The sequence below is a fragment of the Balaenoptera borealis genome (genome assembly GCF_965194805.1).
Source record: "Balaenoptera borealis genome assembly, chromosome: 11".
Taxonomy (NCBI): Eukaryota; Metazoa; Chordata; class Mammalia; order Artiodactyla; family Balaenopteridae; genus Balaenoptera; species Balaenoptera borealis.
Window position 1 is genome coordinate 84,088,878 of NC_138868.1, and position 13,625 is coordinate 84,102,502.

The 13,625-nt window shown below is 40.4% G+C and overlaps 1 pseudogene across 1 annotated transcript in view; it reads right to left on the reverse strand.

The window, feature by feature from the left end:
* LOC309604934 (large ribosomal subunit protein uL30 pseudogene) overlaps positions 1 to 13,625 on the reverse strand; it is a 527,607-nt pseudogene that overhangs the window by 20,058 nt on the left and 493,924 nt on the right. The window lies entirely within an intron of this gene.

The window sequence follows — 13,625 nt, forward strand, 5'->3', positions numbered from 1 at the left end:
GAGTGCACTTTTAGTTGAGCTCAACATCACATGAGAATGACAGAGACCAGAGTTACAAGTTTTTGGAACACATCGCTATGTATATTCCACACAAGCGATCAATCACATCCCTTCACAAAAAAAACATTTTTAGAAAAACGTGGTGCTGGGAGTTTGGTAAGAAGATCTTCCGGTTAATATGGGAAACCCTTCCTTGCATGCGGGTTGAACAGGCCCATACCTGTAGGCTCAGTTAGGCACCTTTTTGAGGGAAGACATCAGGTAGCCTAGAGGAACATTCGTATTACTCATCTGTGAACTGAAACACTACCTTCCTCAGCCGCTTGGGTTAAGTTCTGAACCCTCAAAGAACAGTGTTTGTAAAAGTTCTTTCACTCTAGCTCATGAGACATACCATAACATACCCTTATGAAAAGAGGGAAACAAGCCTTTCCCTGTCATCTAAGAGGTTAGCATTCCTACTAGGCCATTGAACACAGAGCTCCATGCAGCTTCCAGTGGAAGTTTAGAAAGGTAGGTTTGCAAGTCTCTCAGTCATTTCACCCACTGCTCCAGGTCCCAGCTATAAGGTCCATTTGGTCAAGGAACCATGGTCTATAAAACTTCACTCATCTAGCTCATAAGGAACACGTACATTTTCTCTGTGGGAAAGAAGTCTTTTCCTGCAGTCTGCCAGGCTTGGACTCCTATTCCTTTTTAGAGCACAGAGCTTGGCACAGCATTCAAAGAACCCCTACCCAAAGCAGCAATACAGATCTCTTCAGGAATATACTACATGTGTCCCACTTCACCTATATTGTACCCTCCATGAAAGCACAAGAGTTTTGTCTTTATGGTAAGAAACAATTGGTTTCCTTCTCCTTATATGAAAAATCACATTTACCTATGCTCCGTGAAAGGCTTTTCTTTTCAATTGTATTGGACACACTGAGGGGAGCTCAACGTCACTTAAGAATGATAAATTCTACATATACAACGTTATGGAAGCAATCCCTGCACACATACATAATGCACAGGGTATAACTTCCTTCAACAGGAGTAGAAAACTGTTAGAAAATCTGTTAGAAAAACAGAGTGAAGTAAGTCAGAAAGAGAAAAACAAATACCATATGCTAATGCATATATATGGAATTAAAAAAAAAATGGTATTGATGAACCTAGTTGCAGGGCAGGAGTAAAGATGTAGACATAGAGAATGGACATGAGGACATGGGGTGGGAGGGGGAAGCTGGGGCGAAGTGAGAGTAGCACTGACATATATACACTACCGAACGTAAAATGGATGACTAGTGGGAAGCAGCAGCATAGCACAGGGAGATCAACTTAGTGCTTTGCAATGACCTAGAGGGGTGGGATAGGGAGGATGGGAGGGAGGCTCAAGAGGGAGGGGATATGGGGACATAGTTATGCATATGGCTGATTCACTTTGGTGTACAACAGAAACTAACACAGTATTGTGAAGCAATTATATTCCAATAAAGATCTATTTAAAAAAGACAAAAACAAAAACAAAAAAACTTTGTGCTAGTATCTTTCTAATAAGTTCTTCTGGTTACTATGGGGAACGTAGGTTAAAGGAGCCGTGCTCTTACTTGCCTTTAGAGGAAGACACATTGTAGCCTTTAGGATCACAAGTTACAAGTCTATGAAATCAAATGCTACCTGCTTTAGCCACCTGGGTGGAGTTCCATCCCCTGTGCATAAAAGTTCTTTCATCTAGCTTGTGAGAAATATTTACTGACTCCTCTCTGTAGAGTCTGAAAGCCTCCCCGCCCCCACACACCCCCACCTCCCCACTGCTTATTTGGCCAGCTCCACTGCAGCTTTCAAGGACACATGGGAAAAGTAGTTTTGCGGGTCTCGCAAACATTTCACCAGCTACTCCAAATTCTGGGTCCAAGTTCCATACCCTACAAGAACAATCTGCATAAAACTTAGTTCACCTAGCGTGTCAGTGACACATCCATTTTCTACATAGGAAACAAGTGTTTTCCTTTGGTGTGAAAGGTTTTCACTCCTGTTTGTTTTGACAGCACAGAGCTTTGTGCAGCTTTGTCAGGTACCTATAGAAAAAGCAGTACAACAGATCTCTCAACCAGTATATTTCATGCATCTATACTTCGAGTGTATTTTACACTCAATGAAAGAACACTGCTCAGTACTTTCTTCTTATGATAAGAAACAACTGGCTGACGTTTCTTATATGAGTCTCATGCATAACTGTGCTGTCTGAAAGGCTTTTCCTCCCAATCCCTTTGAGGCCACTTAGTTTTAAGTGCGACTTGACATAAGAAACATAAATGCTAGATTGAGGAGTCAAGATGGCAGAATAGGAGTACATGGAGTTCGCCTATATTCACAGGTAGATCAAGAATACATCTACAAATGGAACAGTTCTCACAGAGCACCTACTGAACACTAGCAGAGGACCTCAGGCATCTAAAAGGACGAGAAAAATCCCCAGGTAACTGGGTAGGATGAAAGAAAAAAAAAAGGAAAGAGGAAGTGGGACGGGACCAGCACCCCTGGGAGGGAGCTGAAGGAGAGGAGGGGTTCCCACACTCAGGAAAGCCCCCTATGGCCAGGGAATCAGCTGGGACAGAGAGGGACCCTTGGGGGACTGGGAGATCGAAGGGGAATGCAGCAGCCAGTCTTTGGAAGGCAGGGCAGAGTAAGACCTATGCACAAGGTCCGTGCTGTGCACCCCAACCTGAGTCGTGTCTCTTGGTGCCAAGGAGGGCTGGGTGCTGGGAGGTGGGGTTTGGAGAGTGAACCCAGGAGGGGTCGGATGTTGATGATGAGGAGACAGCCTGAGGGAATGGGAGTTTCACAGCCAGGATGTTTGCGAGGAAGCCTGGGCCACAATAGAAGCAAGGTATGCAAGGGGTGGGGCTGCCATTGCAATGCCCTTCCCCACCCGTTGTCCCCGGCCTCCATGAGAAGTAGCTGGGGTGCATGCCCGAGTAGGCTCACCTGCCCCTCAAGCCAAAGCCTCCCCGAATTGTGCAGGCCCCAGTGGGCCCTAGCACCACGCAAACCAAAGCCCCCTCCAGCCCTGTGGACCCTGACGGGTCTGAGCACCACCCCTGGCAAAGCCCCCTCTGGCCATGTGCGTCCCAGTTGGCCCAAGCACCAGCCCTCCAAAGCCTCCTCCAGCTGCGCAGGCCCTGACAGCCACACCCACCAACACCTGCACCCTTGCTGGCCTCTGCAGGCGTGTGTGGTTCAGGGAAGATTCAGTAGCAGACGCTGGTGGGAGGAACACACGCAGAAGGGGGGCTGACACAGCAGGTCCAGAGACCTACCTAGAGGTCTTGAAGGGCATCCTGGGGAGGTGGGGGTTGTCCGTGGCTCATCATGGGGGCAAGGACACTGATAGTGGAGGACGCAGGGAATTTTGTGTGTGTGTGTGTGTGTGTGTTTTGTTTTATTGTTTTACTTATATTTCTGTTTTTATTTTTTAATATTTTTTTATTTTTCTATTTTTATTTTATTTTTTGTTGTTTTTTGTTTATTTAAAACAATCTTTATTGGAGTATAATTGCTTTACAATGGTGTGTTAGTTTCTGCTTTATAACAAAGTGAATCAGTTATACATATACATATGTTCCCATATCTCTTCCTTCTTGTGTCTCCCTCCCTCCTATCCTCCCTATCCCACCCCTCTAGGTGGTCACAAAGCACAGAGCTGATCTCCCTGTGCTATGCAGTTGCTTCCCACTAGCTATCTATTTTACGTTTGGTAGTGTATATATGTCTATGCCACTCTCTCACTTTGTCACAGCTTACCCTTCCCCCTCCCCATATCCTCAAGTCCATTCTCTAGTAGGTCTGTGTCTTTAATCCCATCTTGCCACTAGGTTCTTCATGACCTTTTTTTTTTCCGCTTACATTCCATATATATGTGGTAGCATACTGTATTTGTTTTTCTCTTTCTGACTTACTTCACTCTGTATGACACACTCTAGGTCCATCCACCTCACTACAAATAACTCAATTTCGTTTCTTTTTATGGCTGAGTAATATTCCATTGTATATATGTGCCACATCTTCTTTATCCAATCATCTGATGATGGACACTTCAGTTGCTTCCACGTCCTGGCTATTGTAAATAGAGCTGCAATGAACATTTTGGTACATGACTCTTTTTGAATTATGGTTTTCTCAGGGTATATGCCCAATAGTGGGACTGCTGGGTCATATGGTAGTTCTATTTTTAGTTTTTTAAGGAACCTCCATACTGTTCTCCATAGTGGCTGTATCAATTTACATTCCCACCAACAGTGCAGGAGTGTACACTTTTCTCCACACCCTCTCCAGCATTTATTGTTTCCAGATTTTTTGATGATGGCCATTCTGACCGGTGTGAGATGATATCTCATTGTAGTTTTGATTTGCATTTCTTTAATGATTAATGATGTTGAGCATTCTTTCATGTGTTTGTTGGCAATCTGTATATCTTCTTTGGAGAAATGTCTATTTAGGTCTTCTACCCATTTTTGGATTGGGTTGTTTGTTTTTTTGTTATTGAGCTGCATGAGCTGCTTGTAAATTTTGGAGATTAATCCTTTGTCAGTTGCTTCATTTGCAAATAATTTCTCCCATTCTGAGGGTTGTCTTTTTGTCTTGTTTATGGTTTCCTTTGCTGTGCGAAAGCTTTTAAGTTTCATTAGGTCCCATTTGTTTATTTTTGTTTTTATTTCCATTTCTTTAGGAGCTGGGTCAAAAAGCATCTTGCTGTGATTTATGTCACAGAGTATTCTGCCTATGTTTTCCTCTAAGAGTTTGATAGTGTCTGGCCTTACATTTAGGTCTTTAATCCACTTTGAGTTTGTTTTTGTGTATGGTGTCAGGGAGTGTTCTAATTTCATACTTTTACATGTAACTGTCCAGTTTTCGCAGCACCACTTATTGAAGAGGCTGTCTTTTCTCCACTCTATATGCTTGCTTTCTTTACCAAAGATAAGGTGACCATACGAGCATGGATATATCTCTGGGCTTTCTATCCTGTTCCATTGATCTATATTTCTGTTTTTGTGCCAGTACCATACTGTCTTGATTACTGTAGCTTTGTAGTATAGTCTAAAGTCAGGGAGCCTGATTCCTCCAGCTCTATTTTTCGTTCTCAAGATTGCTTTGGCTATTCCGGGTCTTTTGTGTCTCCATACAAATTGTGAAATTTTTTGTTCTAGTTCTGTGAAAAATGCCAGGGGTAGTTTGATAGGGATTGCATTGAATCTGTAGATTGCTATGGGTAGTAGAGTCATTTTCACAATGTTGATTCTTCCAATCCAAGAACATGGTATATCTCTCCATCTATTTGTGTCATCTTTAATTTCTTTCATCAGTGTCATAATTTTCTGCATACAGGTCTCTTGTCTCCTTAGGTAGGTTTATTCCTAGATATTTTATTCTTTTTGTTGCAATGGTAAATGGGAGTGTTTTCTTAATTTCACTTTCAGATATTTCATCATTAGTGTATAGGGATGCAAGGGATTGCTGTGCATTAATTTTGTCTGCTGCTACTTTACCAAATTCATTGATTAGCTCTAGTAGTTTTCTGGTAGCATCTTTAGGATTCTCTATGTATAGTATCATGTCATCTGCAAACAGTGACAGCTTTACTTCTTCTTTTCTGATTTGGATTCCTTTTATTTCTTTTTCTTCCCTGATTGCTTTCGCTAAAACTTCCAAAACTCTGTTGAATAATAGTGCTGAGAGTGGGCAACCTTGTCTTCTTCCTGATCTTAGTGGAAATGATTTCAGTTTTTCATCCTTGAGGACGATGTTGGCTGTGGGTTTGTCATATATGGCCTTTATTATGTTGAGGAAAGTTCCCTCTATGCCTACTTTCTGCAGGGCTTTTATCATAAATGGGTGTTGAATTTTGTCGAAAGCTTTCTCTGCATCTATTGAAATGATCATATGGTTTTTCTCCTTCAATTTGTTAATATGGTGTATCACGTTGATTGATTTGCATATATTGAAGAATCCTTGCATTCCTGGAATAAACCCCACTTGATCATGGTGTATGATCCTTTTAACGTGCTGTTGGATTCTGTATGCTAGTATTTTGTTGAAGATTTTTGCATCTATGTTCATCAGTGATATTCACCTGTAGTTTTCTTTCTTTGTGACATCTTTGTCTGGTTTTGGTATCAGGGTGATGGTGGCCTCATAGAATGAATTGGGGAGTGTTCCTCCCTCTGCAATATTTTGGAAGAGTTTGAGAAGGATAGGTGTTATCTCTTCTCTAAATGTTTGATAGAATTCACCTATGAAGCCATCTGGTCCTGGGCTTTTGTTTGTTGGAAGATTTTTAATCACAGTTTCAATTTCAGTGCTTGTGATTGGTCTGTTCATATTTTCTATTTCTTCCTGGTTCAGTCTCGGCAGGTTGTGCTTTTCTAAGAATTTGTCCATTTCTTCCAGGTTGTCCATTTTATTGGCATAGAGTTGTTTGTAGCAATCTGTCACGATCCTTTGTATTTCTGCAGTGTCAGTGGTTACTTCTCCTTTTTCATTTCTCATTCTATTGATTTGAGTCTTCTCCCCTTTTTTCTTGATAAGCCCGGCTAATGGTTTATCAATTTTGTTTATTTTCTCAAAGAACCAGCTTTTATTTTCATTGATCTTTGTTATCGTTTCCTTGATTTCTTTTTCATTTATTTCTGAACTGATCTTTAGGATTTCTTTCCTTCTGCTAACTTTGGGGTTTTTTGTTCTTCTTTCTCTAATTGCTTTAGGAGTCAGGTTAGGTTATTTATTTGAGATGTTTCTTGTTTCTTGAGGTAGGATTGTATTGCTATAAACTTCCCTCTTAGAACTGCTTTTGCTGCATCCCTTAGGTCTTGAGTCATCTTGTTTTCATTGTCATTTGTTTCTAGGTATTTTTTGATTTCCCCTTTGATTTCTTCAGGGATCTCTTGGTTATTAAGTAGTGTATTGTTTAGCCTCCATGTGCTTGTATTTTTTACAGATTTTTTCGTGTAATTGATGTCTAGTCTCATAGCATTGTTGTCGGAAAAGATACTTGATACGATTTCAATTTTCTTAAATTTACCAAGGCTTGATTTGTGACCCAAGATATGATCTATCTTGGAGAATGTTCCATGAGCACTTGAGAAGAATGTGTATTCTGTTGAATTTGGATGGAATGTCCTATAAATATTAATTAAGTCCATCTTGTTTAATGTATCATTTAATCCTTGTGTTTCCTTATTTACTTTCATTTTGGAAGATCTGTCCGTTGGTGAGAGTGGGGTGTTAAAGTCCCCTAACATGATTGTGTTACTCTCGATTTCCCCTTTTATGGCTGTTAGTATTTGCCTTATGTATTGAGGTGCTCCAATGTTGGGTGCATAAATATTTACAATTGTTATATCTTCTTCTTGGATCGATCTTTTGATCATTGTGTAGTGTCCTTCTTTGTCTCTTGTAATAGTCTTTATTTTAAAGTCTATTTTGTCCAATATGAGAATTGCTACTTCACCTTTCTTTTGATTTCCATTTGCATGGAATTTTTTTTCCATCCCCTCAATTTCAGTCTGTGTGTGTCCCTAGGTCTGAAGTGGGTCTCTTGTAGACAGCATATATACGGGTCTTGTTTTGTATCCATTCAGCCAGTCTCTGTCTTTTGGTTGGAGCATTTAATCCATTTACATTTAAGGTAATTATCGATATGTATGTTCCTATTCCCATTTTCTTAATTGTTTTGGGTTTGTTATTGTAGGTCTTTTCCTTCTCTTGTTTTTCCTGCCTAGAGAAGTTCCTTTAGCATTTGTTGTAAAGCTGGTTTGGTGGTGCTGAATTCTCTTAGTTTTGCTTGTCTGTAAAGGTTTTAATTTCTCCATCAAATCTGATTGAGATCCTTGCTGGGTAGAGTAATCTTAGTTGTAGGCTTTTCTCCTTCATCACTTTAAATATGTCCTGACACTCCCTTCTGGCTTGCAGAGTTTCTGCTGAAAGATCAGCTGTTAACCTTATGGGGATTCCCTTGTGTGTTATTTGTTGTTTTTCCCTTGCTGCTTTTAATATGTTTTCTTTGTATTTAATTTTTGATAGTTTGATTAATATGTGTCTTGGCGTGTTTCTCCTTGGATTTATCATGTATGGGACTCTCTGTGCTTCCAGGACTTGATTAACTATTTCCTTTCCCATATTAGGGAAATTTTCAACTATACTCTCTTCAAATATTTTCTCAGTCCCTTTCTTTTTCTCTTCTTCTTCTGGGACCCCTATAATTCGAATGTTTGTGCATTTAATGTTGTCCCAGAGGTCTCTGAGACTGTCCCCAGTTCTTTTCATTCTTTTTTCTTTATTCTGCTCTTCAGTAGTTATTTTCAGTATTTTATCTTCCAGGTCACTTATCTGTTCTTCTGCCTCAGTTATTCTGCTATTGATCCCTTCTAGAGAATTTTTAATTCCATTTATTGTGTTGTTCATCGTTGTTTGTTTGCTCTTTAGTTCTTCTAGGTCCTTGTTAAACGTTTCTTGTATTTTCTCCATTCTATTTCCAAGATTTTGTATCATCTTTACTATCATTATTCTGGTAGACTTGCTATTTCCTCTTCATTTGTTAGGTCTGGTGGGTTTTTAACTTGCTCCTTCATCTGCTGTGTGTTTTTCTGTCTTCTCATTTTGCTTAACTTACTGTGTTTGGGGTGTCCTTTTCCCAGGCTGCAGGTTCGTAGTTCTCGTTGTTTTTTGTGTCTGTCCCCAGTGGCTAAGGTTGGTTCAGTGGGTTGTGTAGACTTCCTGGTGGAGGAGAGTAGTGCCTGTGTTCTGGTGGATGAGGCTGGATCTTGTCTTTCTGGTGGGCAGTTCCACGTCTGGTGGTGTGTTTTGGGGTGTCTGTGGCCTTATTATGATTTTAGGCAGCCTCTCTGCTAATGGATGGGGTTGTGGTCCTGTCTTGCTAGTTGTTTGGCACAGGGTGTCCAGCACTGTAGCTTGCTGGTCATTGAATGAAGCTGGCTCTTGGTGTTGAGATGGAGATCTCTGGGAGATTTTCACTGTTTGATATTATGTGGAGCTGAGAGGTCTCTTGTGGACCCATCCTGAAGTTGGTTCTCCCACCTCAGAGGCACAGCCCTGACGCCTGGCTGGAGCACCAGGAGCCTTTCGTCCACATGGCTCAGAATATAACGGAGAAAAACTAGAAAGAAACAAAGAAAGAAAGAAAGAAAGAAAGAAAGAAAGAAAGAAAGAAAGAAAGAAGATAAATTAAAATAAAAAATAAAGTAAAATAAAATAAAGTTATTAAAATAAAAAATAATTATTAAGAAAAAAAAATTTTTAAGTAAAAAAACAAAAACAAATCAAAAAACCCAGATGGACAGAACCCTAGGACAAATGGTAAAAGCAAACTATACAGACAAAATCACACACAGAAGCATACACATACACACTCACAAAAAGAGAAAAATATATATATCTTTGCTCCCAAAGTCCACCTCCTCAATTTAGGATGATTTGTTGTTTATTCAGGTATTCCACAGATGCAGGGTATATTAAGTTGATTGTGGAGATTTAATCTGCTGCTCCTGAGGCTGCTGGGAGAAATTTCCCTTTCTCTTCTTTGTTCACACAGCTTCTGGGGTTCAGCTTTGGATTTGGACCCGCCTCCACATGTAGGTCACCTGAGGGCATCTGTTCTTCGCTCAGACAGGACGGGGTTAAAGGAGCAGCTGATTGGGGGGCTCTGGCTCACTCAGGCCGCGGGGAGGGAGGGTTACGGATGCGGGGTGATCCTGTGGCAGCAGAGGCCGGCGTGACATTGCACCAGCTTGAGGCGTGCCGTGTGTTCTTCCGGGGAAGTTGTCCATGGATTGTGGGACCCTGGCTGTGGCAGACTGCACAGGCTCCCGGAAGAGGAGGTGTGGAGAGTGACCTGTGCTTGCACAGAGGCTTCTTGGTGGCTGCAGCAGCAGCCTTAGTGTCTCATGCACGTCTCTGGGGTCTGTGCTGATAGCCGCAGCTCGCGCTCATCTCTGGAGCTCCTTTAAGTGTCGCTCTTAATCCCCTCTCCTTGCGCACCAGGAAACAAAGAGGGAAGAAAAAGTCTCTTGCCTCTTCAGCAGGTCCAGGCATTTTCCCGGACTCTCTCCCAGCTAGCTGTGGCGCACTAGTCCCTTCAGGCTGTGTTCAAGCTGCCAACCCCATTCCTCTCCCTGGGATCCAACCAAAGCCTGAGCCTCAGCTCCCAGCCCCCGCCCGCCCCGGTGGGTGAGCAAACAAGCCTCTCGGGCTGATGAGTGCTGGTCGGCACTGTTCCTCTGTGCTGGAATCTCTCCGCTTTGCCCTCCACACCCCTGTTGCTGCGCTCTCCGTCATGGCTCTGAAGCTCCCCCCCTCCACCACCCGCAGTCTCCGCCCGTGAAGGGGCTTCCTAGTGTGTGGAAACCTTTCCTCCTTCACAGCTCCCTCCCACTGGTGCAGGGCCCGTCCCTATTCTTTTGTCTCTGTTTTTTCGTTTTTCTTTTGCCCTACCCAGGTACGTGGGGAGTTTCTTGCCTTTTGGGAGGTCTGAGGTCTCCTCCCAGCATTCAGTAGGTGTCCTGTAGGAACTGTTCCACATGTAGATGTATTTCTGATGTATTTGTGGAGAGGAAGGTGATCTCCATGTCTTACTCTTCCGCCATCTTGAAGCTCCTCCCAGGGCTTTGCTTTTATTCTGAGTTATGAACGTGTATTGAAGAAAGACAAAGTAGCCTTTAGTAACACTAGTTTTGCAATGTATGGAATAATAACTTACCGGCTTTGGTCATTTTGCTTAAGCTCCATATACTTGAAAGAACACTGGGCATAAATCATTTTTTTCATTTAGCTTGTAAAAGACCCATTCATTTCCTATATGGGAAACAAGGCTTTCTATGCAGTCTGAAAGTCTTTCACTCTTATTGGCCTATAGAACAGAGAGCTTAACATAGCTTTAGAGTAAACTTTAGAAAGTGTAGTTTCACAAAGTGTATTTAGGTCCCATTTGTTCATTTTTGGTTTTATTTCCTTTGACTTAGGAGACCAAATGATCATTGCTGTGATTTATTTCAAAGAGTGTTCTGCCTATATTTTCCCCTAGGAGTTTTGTGGTTTCCAGTCTTACATTTAGGTCTTTAATCCATTTTGAGTGTATTTTTGTATATGTTTTGATTAAATGTTTTAATTTCATTCTTTTACACATGGGTGTCCAGTTTTCCCACCACCACTCATTGAAGAGCCTGTCTTTTCTCCATTGTATATTCTTGCCCCTTTTTCATAGAATAATTGACAGTAAGTGTGTGGGTTTTAATCTGTGCTTTCTATTCTGTTCCATTAATCTATATTTCTATTTTTGTGCCAATACCATACTGTTTTGATTACTATAGTTTTGTGGTATAGTTCGATGTCAGGGAGTGTGATATTCTAGGTCTGTTTTTTCTTCTCAAAATTATTCTGGCTATTCATGGTCTTTTGTTTTTTCCTACACTTTTAGAATTATTTGTTCTAGTTCTGTGAAAAATGACATTAGGATTTTCTTATGGATTGCATTGAATTTGTAGATTTCCTTGCATAGTATGGTCATTTTAACAATCTTAATTCTTGCAATCCATGAATATGGTATATCTTTCTGTTTGTTTCATCTTCAATTTCCTTCATCAAGGTCTTATAACTGTTCAAGTGTAGGTGTTTTTTTTTTTTACCTCCTTAGGTAGGTTAAAATATTTGGTATTTTATTCTTTATGATGTGATTGTAAATGGGATTTGTTTCCTTAATTTCTCTTTCTGATGGTTCATTGTTAATGTATAGAAATGCAACCAATTTTTATATATTAATTATGAATCCTGAAAATTTACCAAATTCATTGATGAGGTCTACTAGTTTTTTAGTGGTGTCTTTAGAATTTTCTGCATATAATATCCTGTCATCTGCAAATAGTGACTGCTGTTCTTTCATTTCTGATTTGAATGCTTTTTATATCATTTTCTTGTCTGTTGTGGCTAGAACTACCAATATTATATTGAATAAAAGTGGCAAGAGTGGGCATCCTTGTCTTGTACCAGATCTTAGAGGAAATGTTTTCAGCTTTTCACCCTTGGCTGTGATGTTAACTGTGGGCTTGTCATATAGGACCTTTACTGTGTTAAGGTTTGTTCCCTCTATAACCGCTTTCTGGAGAGTTTTTTATCATAAATGGATTTTTAATTGTGTCAAAGCTTTTTCTTCATTTATCGAGATCATATGTTTTTTCATTCTTCAATCTGTTAATATAGTATATCACATTGATTGACTTGCTGATATGGAGCAATTCTTGCATCCCTGAGATAAGTCCCATTTGGGCATGGTGTATGGTCCTTGGAGCATATTTTTTGGACTTGGTTTGCTAATATTTTGTTGAGAATTTTTGCATTTATGTTCATCAATGATACTGGCATGTAATTTTCTTCTTTGTGGTATCTTTGTCTGGTTTTGGTATCAGGGTGATGCTGGCCTTGTAGAATGGGTTCTCAAGCATTCTTCCCTCTGTAATTTTTCTGGAACTGTTTAAGCAGGATAGGTGTCAACTCTTCTCTAAATGTTTGGTAGAATTCACCTGTGAAGCCATCTGGTGCAGGGTTTTTGTTTGTTAGGAGTTTTGTTTGTTTGTTTGTATTGTTTTGTTTAAATTACTGATTCTATTTCATTACTGGTAATTGGTTTTTTCACATTTTCTATTTCTTCCTGGTTCAGTCTTGGAAGGTTGTACCTTTCTAAGAAACTGTCCATTTCTTCTAGTTTGTCCCTTTTATTGGATTGTTGTTTGTAGTGGTCTCGTATGCTCCTTTGTATTTCTGTGCTGTTGGTTGTAACTTGTTTTTCATTTACATTTTATTAATTCAGGCCATTTCACTTCTTTTCTTAATGGGTCTGGATAAAAGCTTATCAATTTTGTTTCTCTGTTCAAAAAAGAGCTCTTAATTGTATTAATCTTTTCTATTGAATTTTTAGTCTCTATTTCTTTTCTTTCTGGTCAAATATTTATGATTTCTTTCTTTCTACTAACTTAGGGTGCTGTTTGTTTTCCTTTTTCTAGTTCCTTTAGTTATAAAGTTAGACTTTTTATTTGTGATTTTTCTTGCTTCTTGAGACAAGCTTGTATCACTACAAACTTCCCTCTTAGAACCCCTTTTGCTGCATCCCATATGATTTATTTTTAACATCTTTATTGGAGTATAATTGCTTTACAATGGTGTGTTAGTTTCTGCTGTATAACAAAGTGAATCAGCTATACATACACATACATCCCCATATCTCCTCCCTCTTCCGTCTCCCTCCCAACCTCCCTATTCCACCCCTAGGTGGACACAAAGCACCGAGCTGATCTCCCTGTGCTATGCAGCTGCTTCCCACTAGCTATCTATTTTACATTTCATAGTGTATATATGTCCATGTCACTCTCTCACTTCATCCCAGCTTACCCTTCCCCCCACCCTGCCACATGTTCTCAAGTCCATTCCCTACGTCTGTGTCTTTATTCCTGTCCTGCCCCTAGGTTCTTCAGAACCATTTCTTTTTACATTCCATATACATGTGTTAGCATATGGTATTTGTTTTTCTCTTTCTGACTTACTTCACTCTGTATGACAGTCTCTATGTCTATCCACCT